Source organism: Crocodylus porosus, unplaced genomic scaffold (assembly GCF_001723895.1).
Source record: "Crocodylus porosus isolate Cpor-Errol unplaced genomic scaffold, CroPor_comp1, whole genome shotgun sequence".
Classification (NCBI taxonomy): Eukaryota; Metazoa; Chordata; order Crocodylia; family Crocodylidae; genus Crocodylus; species Crocodylus porosus.
The window spans coordinates 256,227,633-256,248,210 of NW_017728886.1; the positions used below are offsets into that span (position 1 = coordinate 256,227,633).

Sequence of the window (20,578 nt, forward strand, 5' to 3'; positions counted from 1 at the left end):
CCCTTAATAGGTGCTCTGCCCCTTGACTGCCATCTTGGGACTGGCAGTCTTGCCCCCAACCCCTGACTTTCGCCAGAGGAAGTCCCTTCCCTTGCCCCAGAAGTACTCCTTTTGGGAAAGGAGTTTGCAGTTTTGGAACTGGAAGTCCTTCCCTGTCGCATAGTCCATGACATAGGAGGCCCACCCACCCTGACACCAAACCTTACCCCGCTCACTGTCATGTTGGTCCCAGAATTCCTTGCTCCCATCACATATTCCACCCCTTGACTGGGAAATGTTGCCTACCCTCATGATGCGTGATCTGCCCCTGGGGCCCCAGAATATCTGCCCTCTAGATTCGAATTTTCTCTAAGTTGCACGGCGTATGCAGCCATGCATGCACACCTGGCAGTGTGGCATGAGCGCGGCCACACAGCTTAGAGGGAATGCTGCTCTAGACCATGAAGCACAGGCATGACCTATCAGGTAGTGAGGGGTTGTGACCCCTCTAACAACCTGCCCCATTGCCCTTCACCAATCAGTGCAGGTTTCCAGGGTGTCAGACCTCCCCAAGAATGATGCTAAACCAAGCAGGTTGAGAGCCATACACAAAATCTTTCAAAAGAAGTCATTTTAACAAAATATAGATAAAACAAATCATATACTAAAAATCAAACATCTACTATAACATATTTTATTTAGAAAACATGTTTTTCTGTGTGCATTAGTATATATAGAAGTGACTGCATAATATCTTTAAAAAGTCTTACTTTTGTATATTGTGTGCGGGGGCAAGGTAGGGGTGTGTGTGTTGGGATGTGACCCAGCCTCAAAGAAAAGAGGGGAGGAATATTTACATCCTTAGCAGATCACAAAACCCATCTTACTCCACTATTATATGTATGGGGTTTGGTTTCTGCCAATGCCCAATAAGACAGGTCATGACTGGAGGAAATGGGTTATCCAATCCGCCCTGCCCTCCACAGGTGAGATTCCTTCTCATAAATATCAATTCTGTTCAGCTTCTGCCCATAACCTCAAGTGGGAAACACTGAAGGAGCCATGACTTTTTCCTTCTTGCTAACAAGACAGAACCCCTTCAGGCTAAGATGTGCTCCATGCAATCGCAATCATTTTTCACTCTGACTGAGTATAATAAACCTGAGAACACTGTTCCTTAAAATCGGGGCTTTCATCATATTTTCAGTTTAAGTAACTATAACTTAAATATAAAAACCATAATTTTTGTTTATTAATCTTAACATTTATAAATCCATGCACACAAAGGCAGAGGCAATACCGGATGAACCCAAACTCTTGCAACAAGGATTACAGAATACATTCTCATCTACTTTATAAGTGAAGGAAATAGAGATGATAGATGGACACTATGTAGTCTATATACATTAGACCAGGGGTGGGCAAAATGTGGCTTGGGGGCTGGATGTGGCCCGCCAGGCCATTCTATCCGGCCCGCGGGGCCCCTAAAAAATTTGGAAAATTAGTATTTATCTGCCTTGGGCTGCCTGTCTTGTGGCCCTCGACAGCTTGCCAAAACTCAGTAAGCAGCCGTCCGCTGGAAGTAACTGCCCACCCCTGCATTAGACACTTTTCAAAACACAAAAAAACCCAAAAAACTTTCCTAGCAAAAGTAGAGCAGCTTATACAGATACCTTATTCATTAGAGTCACATAGAATTTCCTTCCTTTAGATTTATCATCAGCCTTGAACTAGAAACAACGAACCCAGTCCACTTTTTCATCTTTACACTATCCTGTCTATATAAATAGGCTTTGCAATATTCCATGGGGATCATCAGCAAATTTGGGCTCCATTAGGCCCAGATTTTAGACTAGCATTCTTGTTTATTTGTAAAGAAACTCTAAAAACAATGCCCTAAAATGTGATTCGGCAACTGATCACGTTTTGTGGGGTGTTGGTGGTGTAGGTGGGAGGAATGTTCATGAACATGAGCTAGTTACTTGTATTTTTCACCTGATACAGTTTGTCAGCACTCTTTCAAATTCCATCCTTCTTATGACTCACAGATATTAGAACTGATTATTACCCTTGAACACTATGCTGCTGCAATTCAGCTGACATATGCTGACGTCTTCAGGAATGAATATCTTTAAAGCTGTCTTGAGTAATGCGCCAGTAAAATGAAATACATGCATACATTCTCTGCCTTCTCATATTCATACAAGGTTTTTCTTCATAATGCTATAATGATAATGAATAACAACCACCAAAGAATTTTGGGCTGCAATCTCATCAACTCTAAGGTAGTTTAAATCTTGAAAAGGAAACATCTCAAAAGGTGAATTAAGGTGCTGAAACGAGTGGTAGCAGTTACCGAATAAGTGGCCTCCTGCACAACACAACAGAATTTATGTCATATATATAATTTTCTATGAAAAGAAATGAGGCCTGAAACTCAGCTGTAGAAAAAACAAACAAACCATAGTTACTGATCCTATCATATTTAGCAAACTTGTAATGGGTACTTATATTAATTCTGCCATTATCTGAGAGTCTTCAAAAAAAGATACATAACTATTAAATTACAGGTTTTTCAGTCTGAAAATATCAAACATATGCACAAAAAGTACAAGCACACTTATGACCAAGTACACTATTGCCTTACCTGTACACAAATTATCATACATCAGCCATGTGTATTCTCATTCATAAACACCACAATGATACAATCACAGTTAAAGTGGGTACAAACTATTTGCATAGCTTTTAAAATGTGGATATGCGCACTGGGCATTTTGCAAATGATTTTAAACAACCTATGGCTATTTAACATTCGTTATACTTCCAAGCTTAAGTAGAATAAAAGGTGGTAAAACGTCTACGTGCATCACAATAAGAAAAAATATATATACAACTGAAAAAGCCTCTCAAAACTATATGGACTCGAAGTGGAAATAACAGCTATAACAACTTGTGAACATTTGGGAAATGAAAGGACACACACGAGTTTATGCCATTACATTTGGGCAGGAGAAACCAATTTCTTAATTTAATGGAGTCATCTTAATATTAGTATACAAGATCAACAGAAACAAGATGGGATAACAGTATGCTGGTGCCACTTTTTTGGTCAATTGACAATGTGGCAAAGCACCTTCGGGGGGTGCTCGACACTCGAGGGCTCTCACAGGCTCTGAGGGGAGTCTGCTTTGGAGGAGCAGTAAGTGAAACCTCCCCCAGGTACCATTTTAAGGCAGAGAGGTGTGGCAGGACACTGTCGGTGCCTGCCACTTTAAGATCCGAGCCAAGCTGCCAGCAGGTGCTTGATTGTGGCAACCATTTTAGATCCCTGGGTGCCTATATAAACAGATCAGTTCCCTACTAGTGAGTGAGGCAGTAATATTGCTGGGCTACAAGGCTCTATAACATCCTGGAGGTAAGGGCAGGAGGTGTAGGAGATGGCTTAGAGATTCCTGGTCCTGGGTATGACCTAAAACTGCACCTTGCCGGGAGTGGGTGGCCTGGTGGGGCTCTCAGTGGTACGGGAGCTCCCAGAAAATGCCAGGCCAGTGATCACCCAGGTGAAAGGTGAGAAGGGGCACCTTAACAGTAGCCCTCACCTTCGGTTGGGTTTGAGTAATGCTGGAGGTAGTTGGGGGCCAGTCATGGCTGCGGCCACCTGAGCCTTGTGGTGTGCAAGACCCTGAGAGGCCCCGAGGAGGGAGAGAGGGGGGCCAGGCATGGCTGCAGCCACCCAAGCCCTATGTGGGGTGAAAGACGCTAAGGAAAGGTAGTTGGGGTGAGGCATGGCTACAGCCACCTGAGCCCACCAGGGAGCAAAGCCCTGTGGCTCCGAGTGAGGGTGCAGTGTGGAGCCCCAAGTGAGGGGGCAGAGATGAGGAACCCCAGGGAAGGAGGATGAAAACTAGAGGGCTGAGTGTCCAATATGTTTATACAGAAAGAGCACAAAGACATGCTGCTCCGGGGGAGAGCGAGAGTCCCTGTGAGACCCTGGAACACCAGTCACAGTGTGAGTTACCCCACCTCCCACAACCAGGTGGGTAACCCCTAGTACGGGCCAGACGGAGAGTGGAGGGGCTAGTGGCAGAGGCCTGATGTAGGATACCCTCGACTGGTCATGGCTGGGGCCAGGACCAGAACAGTCAAAAGGACCAGGGGCCCACTGTGAGGGATGCCCAGAGCTGAGGGCCTGGGGTCCTGACTGGCCTTGGAGGTGAGACCAGGGCCTGTGTGGCCAAAGGTCCCAGGAGGACTATGCCCAAGGGGTGAAATGGTTTCAGGGAGCCAGACAGCCAAATGAAGGCAGGGTAGGCCACCTGAATGGAGGGATCTTGGAGGGGTCCTGATTGGAGGATTTTGGGGCCCAGTGCAGGGCTGGTGAGATTAGCAGATGGCATCCAGCTGTTAGGCATGGGCTGTGGTGTAGGGAAGGTATGGAGCTGCATATATAGCGCCCCCTGGCATCAGGGCAAGAATGGGCAGCATCTTGCCTTAATTAACATCTAATTAAGAACAAGGCATGGCAGGAATGTCAGGTGGGTGGGGTGCCCAAAGGCAAGTGGGGAACCTAGCACTGTGGCTAGGCAGGGAGCCCCACTTTGCCACGGACAGCTACAAATGTGTGTGAAGTCATGACTCGTGACTCTGCTAAGTCTATAGCAAATGCTCTGGGCTGTGTTCCTAATTTTCTCCCAGTTTTTTTTTTTTTAACTTTTCCTCAGATCAACAATGTTCTCTCTCATCAATGAAACGCAGCTACAGCTCTGCATTTTGAAAGCGCTAATTAGCACCAATTCAGAACAGATTCACCCACCTGTAGCTAATTAGCCTGTCTACAATACCATATTTACATCACTTCATTTCTAGGAGACAGCCATCCAGAGCACACTCAAGAGCACCACTGCTGAGGACACTACGTTTACCATATAGCTGCAGCCTCAGCTGAATCACTCAAGCTAATTCTCATTGCTCTCTATGTACCTCACCATTTCCACTAACAGGCTACCTTCCTCTCCTATTATGATTTTCTCATACCCTTTTCTCTAGTTTCCTTTCATCGTTTTGGTATTTTAAGAGGGCTTATACAATTCTCTCTTCCTCGTTTGTACACAGTGATCCAGAGCAGCACCTAGAAAACTATGATAGATTATTTTATGAAACTAAGTTCTTGGACTCGTCAGCTCTATGACCATTCCATTCACAGCATTTCAGTTCTGTTGATTACTTGCCACTTATTCTACTTTTACTATAACATTTATTCTATGAACAACCTTAACTGAATGCTGGCACTACTTCTGGGGGTGGTTTAGGCTAAAAGTTTTGCTGGTGTAGTCCTGGTAACAAAGGTCATGAACCAAAAAAAAATGCAGCCCCAGCTAACAAAGCTGTGCTAGAAAACATTTAGCATGTGTACATGTGCACCAACAGAAGAGTCTCTCTCTCCACTGAATGAATGCTGTTTAAGATGATTTAGCTACCACAGCAGGAAAAGATAAAAATAATAATAATAAAAAATATATATCAGTGCTTCTCTTTTGCTGCATTTTTCCTAGGAGACTCTAGTACCAGTGACCCTGTAGACTCCTTGGTGGCGTATCCCTGGACCTGCCTAGTGAAGGTGCATAACAGTTAAGTCACTAAAGAAGAGATAAACAGTATACAACTGCATGTGCCCAGTAAGCTATGAGCCAGGAGACTCCAAAAGGGGTGAACGTTACACCTTCCTGCGGTAATGACCTCTTTTCCACATCTAAACATGTGCAGTATAATGTTGGTTTATTATACAACTGTGTTGGCACCAAAACTGGTGTGACGCCATCTAGCATTCAATACCTTTGTCCTAGATGATTAAAGGTGTGACTGGAGTGCTTGATGAGTGACAGTACCCCTGAGTGATTGGATGAGCAAATGATTTAAAAAGAGCTTGCACCCTAGGAGAGGTGTGTGCGTGAGCCTGAGGAGAGAGTGGGTTCAGATGGGTGGGCAAGATTCAGATGTGGTTGTGTGCACTGTGCAAGACCGGGCTGTGTGCCATGGTGTTGTGCAAGGTCTTTGGGTTGGTCTTGTATTGACTGGGGTGTGATACAGCGAGTGATAGATTGTGATTGCTGTGCGTATGCCTCTAGCTGTGGAGTGAGGAGGCTCCCCAGAGAACAAACTCAGACACGTTTCGAATAGTCTGTCCACTACCAGGGACCAACACCACCAAACAAGGGGAACGTATCACTGTCCCTTGCAGAGAGTGCAGTACCTGAAGAAAGGGAAAAGCTCTGGCGACTGGGTGGAGTGGCTGAGATAAAAAAAAATAAATAAAAAAAAAAGCTTTCTTACTTGCAATGTCTGGATGCTTGTCACGGAAGCAGCTGTCAGAGCCTCCAACACAGTTACCACTTGAGAGGGAGAAAGGAGCTTGCTTTCTAATCTCTCTACTAATTGTTCTGGTTACTGTCTATTCATTGTATCTCTATCGTTAATTGCTGTATCTTCATTATTTGTTCTTATTTAAAACAGCCTTGTGGCTTAATTACTAACTGGTGTATTGATTTCTTTATTAGCCAATAGTGAGACTGGGACCAAACAGTAGGCTAATAGTCCAATAAGAGATAGTGAAAGACGGTTGGTAGCCTCAGTCAGTGCTGTTATAACAGCTCATTTGCATATTGATTAATTAGAGACAGCCTCCTCAACAGTTTGACATCCCTGGGTGGGCACACTTAATTAAAATAATGAGCTGACTGGCTTATCTTGCATATTTGTATAACTAATTGTATTAATTGGCTCACCCAAATTGTGTTAGGTTATATGTTATGCTAATTGATTAATTAAATAATACACTAACAAGTTAGTGCTTAGGTTCTGAAAGAAGCTAGGTTGGTCATCATGAGCTGTCATGAAGAAAGATAAGATTGCTACGGTTGTTGAGACTTGAGGAATGGCTGGAGCCATTACTGAAAGAGAAATACACATGGCGGTATCCGTTGAATAAAGTTGTGTTTTGGAAAGATGCTGAGAAGTGATAACAAGTTAGTGTATGGAGTACTTTGTAGTAAATGGCTGGAGTGGTCAGTTAAGAAAAGGAGAGAGACAAGAAGGATGCTGCTTTAACTGAGATGGTTGACTGTTAGGAAGCTGTCAGAAAAGGAGAAGCAGGAGACTAAACTCACGAAGGATCTGAAAGAGCAGTTAGCTATTTTAGAGCGGAGTAAGGTGATGAAATTGGACAAAGTGAATGTAGAAACTAAAGCTTTCCAAGGAAATGCATGGAAAGATGCCAGTTTGATCATGCATCTTAAGGAAGAGATCAGAGCCTTGAGAGGATGTGGAATTGTTGACAGGTGAGAGTCAGCATTGGAAAGTGCAGGCAAAGAATTCAGATGCTGCACTCGGTGCTAAGTAGCCAGCATTTAGAGGAGTTTGCAATAGCAAATCATGACATGTGAGAAGCATACTGAAGGAACTAGTTGAAGGCTAGTAAGAATGTAAGCATGGCTGTGATGCTGGAGGAGAAATAGTCACCATATTCTTTGCCATATCATCAAATTATTTAGTTTTGAGAGAGAACTGGAAAATATAAATATAAAAAGTATTTAAACTAGCCAAAATACTGAATTATGCTCGATTTTTATCTGTTTTTCAAATGTTGGTCCAAGTGAACTCAGAAATATATTATTAAGTTTAAATGGAACATGTAAAACAACTGATAAAAGGCTTTGCTGAAATAAGTAAATGTTTAAAATAAAATCCCATATAGCACTGAATACCACGTAGTCTTAATTTAAAAGAATATTCTTTTGTACATATGATTGGGCTGACAGCCTTTTGTAAGCATCAAGAAATTAATCATGTTTTCCACTTCCCTGCATCTATGAATCGTTTCAGAATATCTCTTTCACAAAAGGACAGAATTAATTAAAGTTAAAGAGAATAGAATCAAGATACAAGAGCTCTGATAGTTGTACATAAATAATCTAATGTCTGGTTCTGCTCTTGTACAACCACATAAAGCAAACATAATATATTAAATTAATGCTATAGCAACAACTGGTAAGCAGCTCTCTCATTGAAGACTGCCTTCACATGTGAGAGAGAGAGAAAGCAAAGTACACTCCTTTTCAGTGGTACATATATATTTTATGCGTGCATGTATAAATATATGCATATATTTATATATTACCCATAGCTTCCATTATTGGCAAAAAAAAATTTTTCAAGTATTGACAATGTTCTTTATCATATTCTCAGTAAAACAGCATTTGAACAAAGCTTTGAAAATACAAGGCACTAATAAATTATTGCAATAAAACATATTAACCTTAAGGCTTCCCAGACGCTTTCTAATAATTTCTTTCTTATTAAACTTCCTTCTCAGAGGGTGCATCTACAAATTAAATTAACTTGACACAAACTCTGGAGCATTTCAAGCCAGAGTCAACTGTTCCTGGGTGCAGCATCTACACATGTGCCCAGGACTGCAGCAATCTGAGTGAGGGCAGAGCAGCCCTGGGCTTGCATGGGGCACTGGGAGTCAGCCCCAGGCTCTGGCATCAAGGGACAGAGGGGCAGGCAGGAGCCAAGGGTCTGGCCCCATGCTGGCTGGGCTGACCAGGAGCAATTTGCACCCAACAGTCACTGTCTACACATGAGTTTAAATCACACTTAATGAATCTGCCTTAAGATAATGCTGTGCCCAACAATACTATCTTATGACAGAGTCAATTAATTTACTTTGCCCTAAATACCATTACCCAGGTAGACTGTGACATTTTACTGCAGAGCCAATTGGTCTACTCTACAGTAAAGCACACATGTAGATGAATCCAGAGTGATTATTATTTACAGTTAATGTAGCATAAAAATGCTAATATGAAGTTTAGGGCCATCAGATTTAGAAGTGAAAACAACCAATCTAGTTATCTGGCCTCTTACAGAAAAGACATGCATGTTTCCTAGAAAGCTAGTCATAATTTTACTACTTGTGATGATAATGTTAGAGTGATGTTGTAGCCTCGATGGTCCAGGAATTATGCAATACACAAGGATTTCTTAGAGTGCTATCTTTTATTGGATCCACAGCGCAGCTGGGGTAGAGTAACAACCTTTCAAATGCAAGACATTCTTCTTCAGACCTAAGGAGTAAAAGCCAGTAGAAGAATGGCGTGTACAGGCAACCCTCGCCATTCACCTCAAACGGTGAAATCCGTGAATAAGGCACTGCGTTCATGAACACAGTCTACATTGTGGAGGGGGTGGAGCACTGCTCCGGCAGCAACAGCAGGAGTGCAGTGCTGGAAGCCTGGCATCAGCAAGCATGAAACTCCTGAAGAGCTCCTACAGATGTATAAAGTGCATTTAAAATCCAGATTCCACATTCACGAATATTTGAAACCGCAACTGCCAAACCTACAAATAGCGAGGGTTTCCTGTATTCAAAAGCTTGTTTTAACACTATTCTAACTACGCAGTTGGTCCAGTTAGATATGACCCTAAGAAATCCTTGCCACTGGCACTGTTTGTGATTGCATTTTACATTTGAGGGTAAGGTAGAGATTAGGGAAAACTGCTTATTTTCTTATTTTTAAATAGTACTCTATCTCAGCATTGTTATCTGGTGTATCACCTGCTTGCAAAAAGGATGACAGGCATTGACATGTATGGTACTTTACAGTCCATTAAGGTCACTGTAGAAATTCTATGGAGTGAAACTATGGCCTTCTGATCAGACCTAATTCTGAGATGACTGCATCTTACTCGACTTGAAAAGTTCCTGAGTTTAATTATTTTTTTAACCACACATTGTAAAGGATATGGAAGAGCAGAGTAGTAAGTTAATTACAGCCAAAGCTGCGTTATCCGGCACTTTATGAACCAGAAAGCTCCACTAACCAGGGTCGGAGGGACACGGTAAAAGCAAAACTGTAAGTCTCACTTCTGGTTTCGCTGTTGCAAGCCGGGTTCTTATCCTTCACTTCTTCGGCCCATGGCCCAGAGCAAAGCAGCCTGTATATCAATCAGCAAAGCACCTAACTAATTTAGAGAGAAATTAGGTACCTAAGTCTGACAAAGCAATCCAGATCAAATCTCACTTGAACAGCCACAAAACTTTTAAGCCCCTGAATACATTGTAAAGATCCCCATGCTCCTCAGCATCAGTTCCTTAGTATGCTTAGAAGTGAGCCAGTACGAGCAGCCAGACATTTTATTCCTACGTAAGCTTTGCTGCAATCTAGGTCAGATCTGATAAGTGAATGCCAGGGAGACCCTTAAGGGATTTGAACAGCAGGCACCTCATCTCACAGTGACAGCACTCACTTCAGTAGAAAGCACAGCTTGGACAGTCACTCAATCAAAAATTCACATGGTGGCAGGAGTGTTTACTTTTTGGATAACTACCTTGTTGTTCGAGGACTAGCCCAGAAATTGGAAGACACGGTTCCAGGCTACAGAGAGGCAGTCCTACTTTTTGTTCTCATCTCCCACCACTATTTATGCATTTTATGTTAGGAGATGAGCCTGGCTGCAGGAACTAAAGCCCAGGTTTCTTCTTTCCTCAGGACTATCATCACTGGCTTACAGAGTTATGCTCCTTTCTTTCCTGCCCTCCTGTTGGCCACTTGACTTTTGCACTCTTAACTATCCATTAGCCTTCCTTCAAATGAGATTTGTAGTGTGCTCCCCACCAAAATTATTCAATAGTGTTGTGGTTAGGGCACTCTCCTAGGATGGGAAGATGCGGGTTGGCCCTCCTCAGGCTGAGGAAAGCCTATAACCCAGGTCATGCCCCAACCATGAGGCTACTAGCTGAAAGATAGGCAATTGATCAATTATGCACATACCCTCTGGGCACACAAGATCTTGTCCACTGACTAAGCCAGGTTCCTGTATCCCGAGGAGAAAAGAAGTTTAGCTGTTTCCTATTGGCTGACTGCAGGCACCTCTCTTGTTCAGCACTAATAAGGAGTATACCCCCTTGGCTCTCACTCGCAGGGAGCCAGGAAGGCCAAAGCAGCAATGAAACTCAGGCTGGTGACAAAAAATAAAGACAACAAAAAGTCCTTCTTCAGGTATACAGAGAGCAAAAAGGCGGCACAGGGGAACATAGGACCGCTACAGGACAGGCTAGGGAAATTGGTGACAGATAGGAGAGACAAGGCTGAGCTCTTCAATGAGTTTTTTGCCTCTGTATTCCTGAACATGGATCAAGACAAATCTTCCAATGCATTATAGACAGGCACAGAAGGAACACCACCCTACCAATGGTCAGCACTGACCTAGTAAAAGGATATTTGGAGGGGATGAATGTGTTTAAGTCAGTGGGCCCAGATGAACTTCATCCAAGGGTGCTGAAGGAATTGGCCAGTGTCACAAAGCCACCGGCACAGCTGTTTGAGCACTCATGGTGCTCAGGTCAGGTCCCAGAGGACTGGAAAAGGCCAATGTGGTCCCTATTTTCAAAAAGAGGAGGAAGGAGGATCTGGGTAATTACACGCCTGTTATCCTCACCTCTATCCTTGGGAAAACCTTAGAAAAAATTATCAAGGATCACATTTGTGGGAGTCCAGCAGGAAAAATAATACTGAAAGGCGACCAGCACAGGTTCACAGCAAGTAGTTCCTGCCTGACTAACATTTCTTTTTATAAACAGGTCACAAAATGCTCAGATGCAGGAGTCAAGGTAGACGTCAACTACTTGAATTTTCGATACGGTATCTCATCCTATTCTCAGAAATAAACTGAGCAGCTGTGACTTAGATGATTTCAAAGTCACGTAGGTGGCAAAATAGATTAAGGGTCACACCCAGAGGGTGGTGGTGGACAGGTCGGTATCGACTTGGAAAGATGTGGGCAGTGGGGTCCCCCAAGGCTCGTTCCTTGGACCAGTGCTATTCAATGTCTTCATCAGTGACTTGGATAAGGGTGTGCAGAGCACTCTGTCCAACTTTGCAGATGACACAACATTACAGGGAAGAGTAAACACACTAGTGGGAAGGGATCAAATCCAGGTGGACCTGGACAGGTTGGAAAAGTGGGCAGAAAAGAATAGGATGAAGTGCAACAAAGACTGGGGCTGTGAGCACTTGAAGTGTGGGGCACCGGGTGTGGGGAGGGGCCGCTTCCCACCCACCCTGCGCTCAGCTTTTCCCTGGGCTCCCTCCCTGCGCCGAGAAAAGCAGCACCTTGCCCACCCCATGGCTGGCGCCTCGCGCTGCAGGCGCTTACAGCCCACCCGGGGATGTCTGGAGCAGGCACAGGCATCCCCAGGCAGGCTGCGAGTGGCTGCAGTGCTGGGCATGGGGTGGGGAGGAGCTGCTTTCTCCCCACCCCATGCACAGCACCACCTTGTAACCCGCCACCACTGCCAGGCTGGCAGTGGTGGCGGGTTACAAGCTAGTGGTGAGCAAGGAGAAAAGTGGCCCATCACCCACCCCATGGCCAGTGCCCCGTGCTGCAGCCACCTGCAGCCTGCCTGGGGCTGCCTGTGCCTGCTCCAGACAGCCCTGCCTGGGCTGCGAGTGCCTGTAGCACAGGGCACCAGCCATGGGGCGGGCGAGCAGCCGCTTTTCCCCACGTTCAGCACCAGCTTCTTCCCTGCTGCTGCCCCCACCTGTACCATGGGGCTAGGGGGTACTGGGTGTGAGCAGGTGGGGAGCCAGTGGGAGTACAGGACCCATACCACTGTCCTGGGGCCAGTGTCAGCGGGGCCCAGAGCAGGGCAGTAGGAGTGTGGGCTTCCAGCCAGCAAGGGCTCTATGGAGCTGGGCCAGCTCCCCCCTCCCTACTGGTGCATCCTGGCTCCACAGACCCCTGCTGGCCTGCACCCCACTCTGGGCCCCATGGGTGCTAGCCATGGGACATTGGTCCCAAGATGGTGCCGAGGTGGCAGGGCACCCACCCATGCAGCCCTCGACAGCCTACCAAAATTGTGCAAGTGGCCCTCCACCCAAAATAATTGCTTGCCCCTGATCTAGGGAGAAGGAATCACCAACACACTTACAGGTTGGGGGATGACCTTCTCAGCAGCACAGCAACAGAAAGGGATCTCGGAGTCATAGTTGACTTCAAGATTAATTTGAGCTGTCAATGTGACAAAGTAATCAGTAAAGCTAACCGCACTCTGTCACGCATTGGTACGTGCATCATGAACAGATCCAGAGAGGTGATACTTCCCTTCTGTGCAGCACTGGGGAGACTGCATTTGGAGTACTACATCCAGTTGTAGGCGCTGCACTTCAAGAGGGATGTGGATAACCTCGAGAGAGTCCAGAGAAGGCTGAGACGGGTTCTTGTGGTCATTTACAAATTCATCAGGGGGGGAGCAAAAAATAGGAGATGCTCTGTTTACCAGGGCACCCCTTGGAATAACCAAGAACAATGGCCACAAACTGACAGAGAACAGCTTTAGGTTGGACATCAGGAAGAACTTCTTTACAGTAAGGGTTGCCAGAATCCAGAATGGCCTTCCAATGGAGGTGGTACTTTCCCTTACCTTGAGGGTCATCAAGATGAGACTGGACAAGTACCCGGCTGGGGTCATATGACCTCAGCGCTCTTTCCTGCCCAGGGCAAGGGGTTGGACTCAATGATCTACTGAGGTCCTTTCTGACCTTAACTACTATGAAACTATAATCTCTGAATCACCTGTCAGAGGCACCTAACTCTATATGGAGTCTGGATGTCTAACTACGTGGATGTCTAACTTCCTCTTAATTTTGTTTTTGTGCCTGCTAGTCATGCAAGCCCTCAGATTTAAGGAGTATATGATCTATAGAATTGGAAGACAGCTAAAAGTTAAATCCTTCTATCAAACCTGGTATTTAAACAAATCTGCTAGTCTCTTGAAGAATTTTTAGAATGTGAACATTTATTTTTGGCTGGCCTGAACAGATCCTCCATTAACACCAATTATAAAACAAGAAAAGTAAAAGCTTCATATTTCACTATTGCATTATTGATAAAACTAATAAGGTTATTGAAGCTCTTTTTTCTAGCTCTCAGCAGAATATTGCAGCTGTCTTCACATTCTGTCCCCCCCACCCCAGTATAATGGAAGTTTTCCTTAATAATATATATATACACACACACACACACATATATATATATATATATGTATGTATGTATGTATGTATGTATACACGTACACATACATATATATTTTAGACAGGTCCTTGAATAAAAATGATTAGTCTTATTACAGATAAGATGAGCTATTCTTCTCCTGAAAAGACAACACCTTATTTATGGTCTTTTGAGTACCATTTCTTAACACTATCGTATTTCCCAGGTTTATTAAGCTGCTTATAGCTACATTATTGATTATCGGAATATCCAGTTTTTTTACTACTACTTCTCTCTGAACACACATTATTGAAAAATTCCATTACTTCTATGCTGATAAATATTTTATCATTTTAAAAGTCCCTAACAATCATTTGATTACAAAAACCCTTTGTATTTCTATTATAAGACTGGGATATTAATAAGCTATTCATTTTTGTGTATTCATTTTGTGGATCCTCTTCTCTAGGTCTCTGAGTGAAGATCAAAGATAAGATTGTCAAAAGGGTCTAGTGATTTCAGAAAGCCTTAACATAGCCCAATATTTAGGAGGTGAATGCTCAGTATTTTTCAATACATCAAGAGGGGATTACCTCCTTTATGGACATATTCATGCCACTGTGAAAAGACTTAATCTGAAATAATATCTACAGTTCTGGTCTCATGTTCAACAAAGAATAATGCAAACTAAAAAATGAGAAAAAGCCATTTGAAAGATCACAGGAAAAGAGAACCCACTATATGAGAAAAGCTAATTTTATCAAGGCTAAACAAGCTGAATTCTTTTAAGGGTGAGAGAAGATACAATTGCTCTCAATTAATTACATCAGGATATCCCATACACTGACTTGCAGCAGGTAAGTCTGGTGTAGTAGGAGGGAGGCGAAAGGGAAAGGGTGTAGGGGAGGCAGATCAAGGTATCGCTGTGAGGGAGAGCGGCATCGCTGGGAGCAGGGGGCCATGAGGAGGCTACAGCAAATTTTGGGGTAGCTGCAGTCCCTCCCTGTAGCCCCCTCTCAGCAGCGCTGGCCCCCACCCTGCCCTACCTGGGCCAGGCTCCACTAGGAACTGCCCTAGCCCCAGTCTGCCCTGCGCAGATCCAGGGCCTGTTCCTGGTGGAGCCTGGGCCGGGAAACGCGCGAGACAGGGGCAGTGCCGCAGCCAACTTAAAATTCACTGTAGCCCCCCACTCCCAGCTGCGCTGCCACCTACCCTGCCTAGCCCAGGCTCTGCTGGGAACAGCCACAGCCTGCCCCGCCCAACTGATCCAGGAGCACACACCCCTCACCCCGTGCCCTCCCAGATGAGTAACAGCAGCAATGGTGGGAGCTGCCAGACCACATGTGCATGGCCACCTCCACCTCCCCCATGCCCCCTGAATAAGTCCTGCTCCAACCCATGCCCCCGGATACACTGAGGCTTCGTTCCTTACCAACTGGGCAGCACTTGCCTCTGCCCCCTCTCCAGCCCCTGTACCCCTCACAGCAGGGCCTTGATCTGCCCACCCCCCATGCCACTTCCCCCAACCCCAGATTTACCAGCTGGAGCCAGCTCTCCATCCTGTGGGGTGCGTCTTCACTGCCTATGTGCTACGCTGCAGCTGCGCACAGCACTGGCATTTATTGGCACAATTATCAGCTACTTAAAACCGATATCCACTATAGATAATTTTGTTTATATCGGTACTGATCTGATATCAGACCAATGTATCAGTGCACCTCTAGTCCACATCCTTTTTCTAGTGGGGCGCCCCATGACTGGGCACAGTACTCCAGATGTGGCCTCACCAGTGCAGAGTAGAGGGGAAGAGTTACTTCCCTTGATCTGCTGGCAACACTCCTAATAATGCAGCCCAGTATGCCATTAGCTTTCTTGGCAACAAGGGCACACTGTTGACTCATACTGTGCACTGTAACCCCCAGGTCCTTTTCTGCAGAGCTACTGCTTAGCCAATTGGTCCCAAGCCTGTACTTGTGCATGGGATTCTTCCATCTTAAGTGCAAGACTTTGCACTTGTCCTTGTTGAACATCATGCAGTTTCTTTTGGCCCAATCTTCCAATTTGTCTAGGTCACTCTGAATCCTAACCATACCCTCCAGCATTCCCTCTAAGCTGTGTGGCATGCATGGTCGCACAGGCGCACTCTATGCCATGCTGCCAGGTCTGCCTGCACAGCCATGCACACCACGCAGCTTAGAGGGAATGCTGCTACCCTCAAGCATATCTACTACTCCCCCCAGTTTGGTGTCACCTTCAGACTTGCTGAGGGTGCACTCCATCCCAGCTTCCAGATTGTTAATGAAGATATTGAAACCAAACCAGCACCAGGACTGACCCCTGAAGCACTTCACCTGATACTAGTTGCCAACTAGCGCTCAAGCCATTGATCACTACCCATTGAACCAAATGACTCAGGCAACTTCCTATTCACCCTAAAATCCATTCATTCAACCCTCAGTTTGCTTGCAAGAATCTTGTGGGAGACTGTATCAAAAACCTTGCTAAAGTCAAAGTTTGTCATGTCCACTGATCTCCCTGCATCCACAGAGCCAGTAATCTGTCCAGAGAAGACAACCATGTTGGGCAGGCATGACTTGCCCTTGGTGAATCCAGGCTGACTGTTCCCAATCACTTTCTTCTCCTCCAAGCACTTAGAAATGGATTCCTTGAGGATCTGCTCCATGATTTTTCTAGGGACTGAGGTGAGGCTGACTAGTCTGTAGTTCCCTGGATCCTCCTTCTTCCTTTCATTAAAGATGGGCAGTATATTTGCTCTTTTCCAATCATCTGGGACTTCTCCAAAACACCAAACATAATGAGTTTCAAACAAAAAACAGAGGCTCTGCAATCACATCAGTCAACTCCCTCAGCACCTTCAGATGTACCGACTCTGGCCTCATGGATTTGTACACATGCAGCTTTTCTGAATAGTCCCTAACCTGTTCTTTCACCACTGAGGGCTGCTCACCTCTTCCTTAAACTGTGATTCCAAGTGCAGTAGTCTGGGAGATGAACTTGCCTGTGAAGACAGAGGTAAAAAAGGCATTTTGGCCTATTCCTCATGATTTGTCATTAGGTTGCCTCCCCCATTCAGTAAGGGATCCATACTCTCCCTGACCTTCCTCTTGCTTCTGACATATTTGTAGAAACCCTTCTTGTTACCCTTCACTTCCTTTGCTAGCTGCAACTCCAGTTGCACTTTGGCTTTCTTGACTTTATCCCCGCATGCCCAAGCAATAGTCTTATACTACTCCTAAGCTGTTTGTCTAAGCTTCCATTTCTTATAAGCTTCCTTTTTGTGTTTAAGCTCACCAAAGAGTTCTCTGCTAAGCCAAGCTCGTCGCTTGCCAGATTTACCATTCTTCCTTCACTTCAGGATGGTTTGCTCCTAAGCCCTCAGTAAAGTTTCCTTAAAATACAACCAGCAGTCCTAGACTCCTTTTCCCCTCAGCCTGGCCTCCCAGTGATGACTAGAAAATGGTATTTAGAGGTCTGCTTTTGGGAATTGGCTTATATATTTATATATGCATTAGACCAATAGTCCAGGGTGACAGCAAGGGTTATTTGATTTCTAAAGGCCTGGTCACACAGGTCTCACAGCCTTTAAGGCAGACAGGGTGTCTAACACAACAAAGCCAATACACACAGCCTGGGAAACTGTGGGCATATACCACATTGTTCCATAACATGAGGTAAGGTGGCACCAGCTCACAAGGCACAAAAGAGTTGGGGCCTCAGGTTCTGGTTTCGGGAGAACAGACCAAATTAAGAGAAGGCCCAGAAAGCCCAAATTAGGATGTGTGCATGTGATGGGTTGTGAAACCAAAAACATATGCTGACAAGACAAAACATGGACAGTATGGCAACCACAGAAAGACCAAATCAGCGACAGCCATAGATGGAGAGTCATCAGGAAGGGAAAAGAATACAAAAGCGGAGATTTTAAAGCAACAAAGGGTCCCCCAAGGCCACAGGGACAGAGATGTCCCTGATAAGGGACCCCAAGGCACCATGGACAGAGGGTATGCTACCAGCCCATCTCATCCACCTCGCTTGGGGGGAGGGGGAGGGCTCGGCCTCCGACCTCCAGGCTGCTGCTATCTGACATTCCAGAGACAACCTCAGAGTGAAGCTTGTGTCCTGGCCTAATGTAGCTTGATTTTGATGACAGCCCTATGATTGGTAGCTATAGGACTGCCTGCATTATTCTTTTCTGTTATCACTGTGTATCAATACATTTGCCTATTATTGAATGGACAGGTCGTGTTCAGTCTGAGGGTTTTGGGTCCCCAACGAACAAGTATCTGGGTCCTAAATCCAGTGCTAGCCCCCAGGGTATCCTGCCCACCAGTTCCCTAAGGGAGTCAAAGTCTGTTTTTTTAAGTCCATGGTCCATACTCTTCTGCTCTCCTTTCTTCCTTTTGTCAGGATCCTGAACTAGATCATCTTGTGATCACTGCTGGCCAACTTGCCATCCACTTCTACATCTGCCACTAATTCTTGACCTACTGCTCAAACTGTGAAGAAGAGCATGGCCCCTAGTTGGTCTTCTCCAACTCGTGCACAAGGAAGTTGTCTCCTTAGGGTGTTAGGGTGACTGAAGTCCCCCATGAGAACCAAGGTCTGTTTGGAAACTTCCACTAGTTGTCTGAAGAAAGCCTTGTTCTCCTTGTCTGTTGATCTATAGTAGATGCCCACCACCACATTAGCCTTGCTGCTCTCCCCTCTAACTTTAACCCAGAGACTTTCAACGGGTCTATCTCCAATTTCATACTGAAGCTCTGAGAAATCATATAGATCTCTTACATACAGTGCAGCTCCTCCTCCTCTTCTTCCCTGCCTGTCCTTCCGGAACAGTTTGTACCCCATCCATGCCAGTGCTCCTGTCATGTAAGCTATCCCACCAAGTCTCTGTTATTCTAATCACATCACAGTTCCTCGACTGTGAAAGAATGCCCACTTCTTCCTGCTTGAAGAAGAGTGGGGGCAAACAACTTACCTGCTTTTAAGCAGGAGTTTAGAAAAAAAATTATGAAGAGGCTTATACGATGCAGTTGCCCAACAGAGCAGAAAACTAAGTAACCAGGTAAGTCCCGTCCACTGGCACCTTCCAGAAAGGTAAGAGGCAAAATAAAGTTTAAATATTTCAATCTAGCACTTGTAGAATTGCTTGTAAATCCTTGTTATCCAAACTTTATATACAAGTGTTTGAGTATTCTAATAACATACCGAATGCTCGTTTCGTTTCACCAACCCTTTTGTCCAACCACAAAGTTTGGACTGATACAGCTGGAGTTCTCTGTCGCTCATGCCCTGTATGCACTTGCTTAGTGCTTGTAAATTTAGGTAGGTGAGATATAATACTCTTCCATGCATCATTTTCACCAGTGCTGCTTTTATTTTGAAGATGTTTCATGTGGACCATTAATAGAATCCTTTTGCTGTTTGAATTCTTCAGGAACTAAAAGATCACGAACTGAAGGGGAAGCCAGGAAAAAGGAAAGAAAAAACAAAGCAACTACCCAAGACATTGGAAAAAATGTCTATTACTATAGATTGCTGGCATCTAAACTCAATTCAGTGTAGAAAGGTGTTTGAGTCTAAATGCTATTAACTCCTTTGTCTGTATTTTAAACTGAATACGAAATATATGGATGGAGATTCCCATTCCTGAGATGGGCCCCTCATTAAATATTTAACATTTCCATCAAGCTTTTCTGAAGAGTTATACTGGATAACTATCTCTATCCAATGGGATTGGCTTCTATTTTCAGTGGAAAGAAAGCAGGAGTATTCTAAACCCAGTTTTATTTTATATTTGGAAGACTAATTAATTAGTATTTGCCTGCAATGTGTTTTTTCCTCTGCACTGGCCAAAGCTAGACACATTTCATGGAAGTGAAGTAACTGGAATAAAGTACTGAAATTAATCTTAATTCCTTGAAAATAAAACCACTGCATTATCTCATTCTATAACATGGACCTATAATAAGGGTGAAGGAGCTAGCTCATTGTTTCAAGAAAAGTATTTACAGAGACTGAAAGAATATATTGATCTCAAGAGTTATGCTCTCATAACTATTATCACATTATGCTCTCATAACATTAGTATATTCCCAGGTGAAGCAGAAAGTTGGAGGGATCTAAATAGTTCCTTCTTGAACCTTATACCAGAGGATAAAAACAAATTGATGTGTTTCTTACCAACATGGATTACTTTCACTTTTGTGCCTTCGATCAAAGGTATCTTGAGTGCATAGGAACAGCCCCATATTCATGCAAACAAACAAAAATTGCAACTTCTGGGAAACAGAGATAGGCTATTGTGAGCTAAACAAACTGGTGATAGTTCCACTTCCAGGTATAAAGGTAAAATGAAGCGAAAGGACAGAAAACACCAGTTTTGGCCATCTGTTTCTGACATGTTTGCACCTTCATTTACCTCAAAAGTTCCAAATTTCTATCACTAATGCAATCACTAGCATGTACAAGGGTACCAGACTGTCTTGAGTCTAAACTATTTATAATAATCTAAGATTTTAAG

The 20,578-nt window shown here is 44.4% G+C and overlaps 1 protein-coding gene across 1 annotated transcript in view; it reads right to left on the reverse strand.

The window, feature by feature from the left end:
- The window catches only part of ASAP1 (ArfGAP with SH3 domain, ankyrin repeat and PH domain 1), a 291,905-nt gene that overhangs the window by 111,444 nt on the left and 159,883 nt on the right, over nt 1–20,578 (reverse strand). The window lies entirely within an intron of this gene.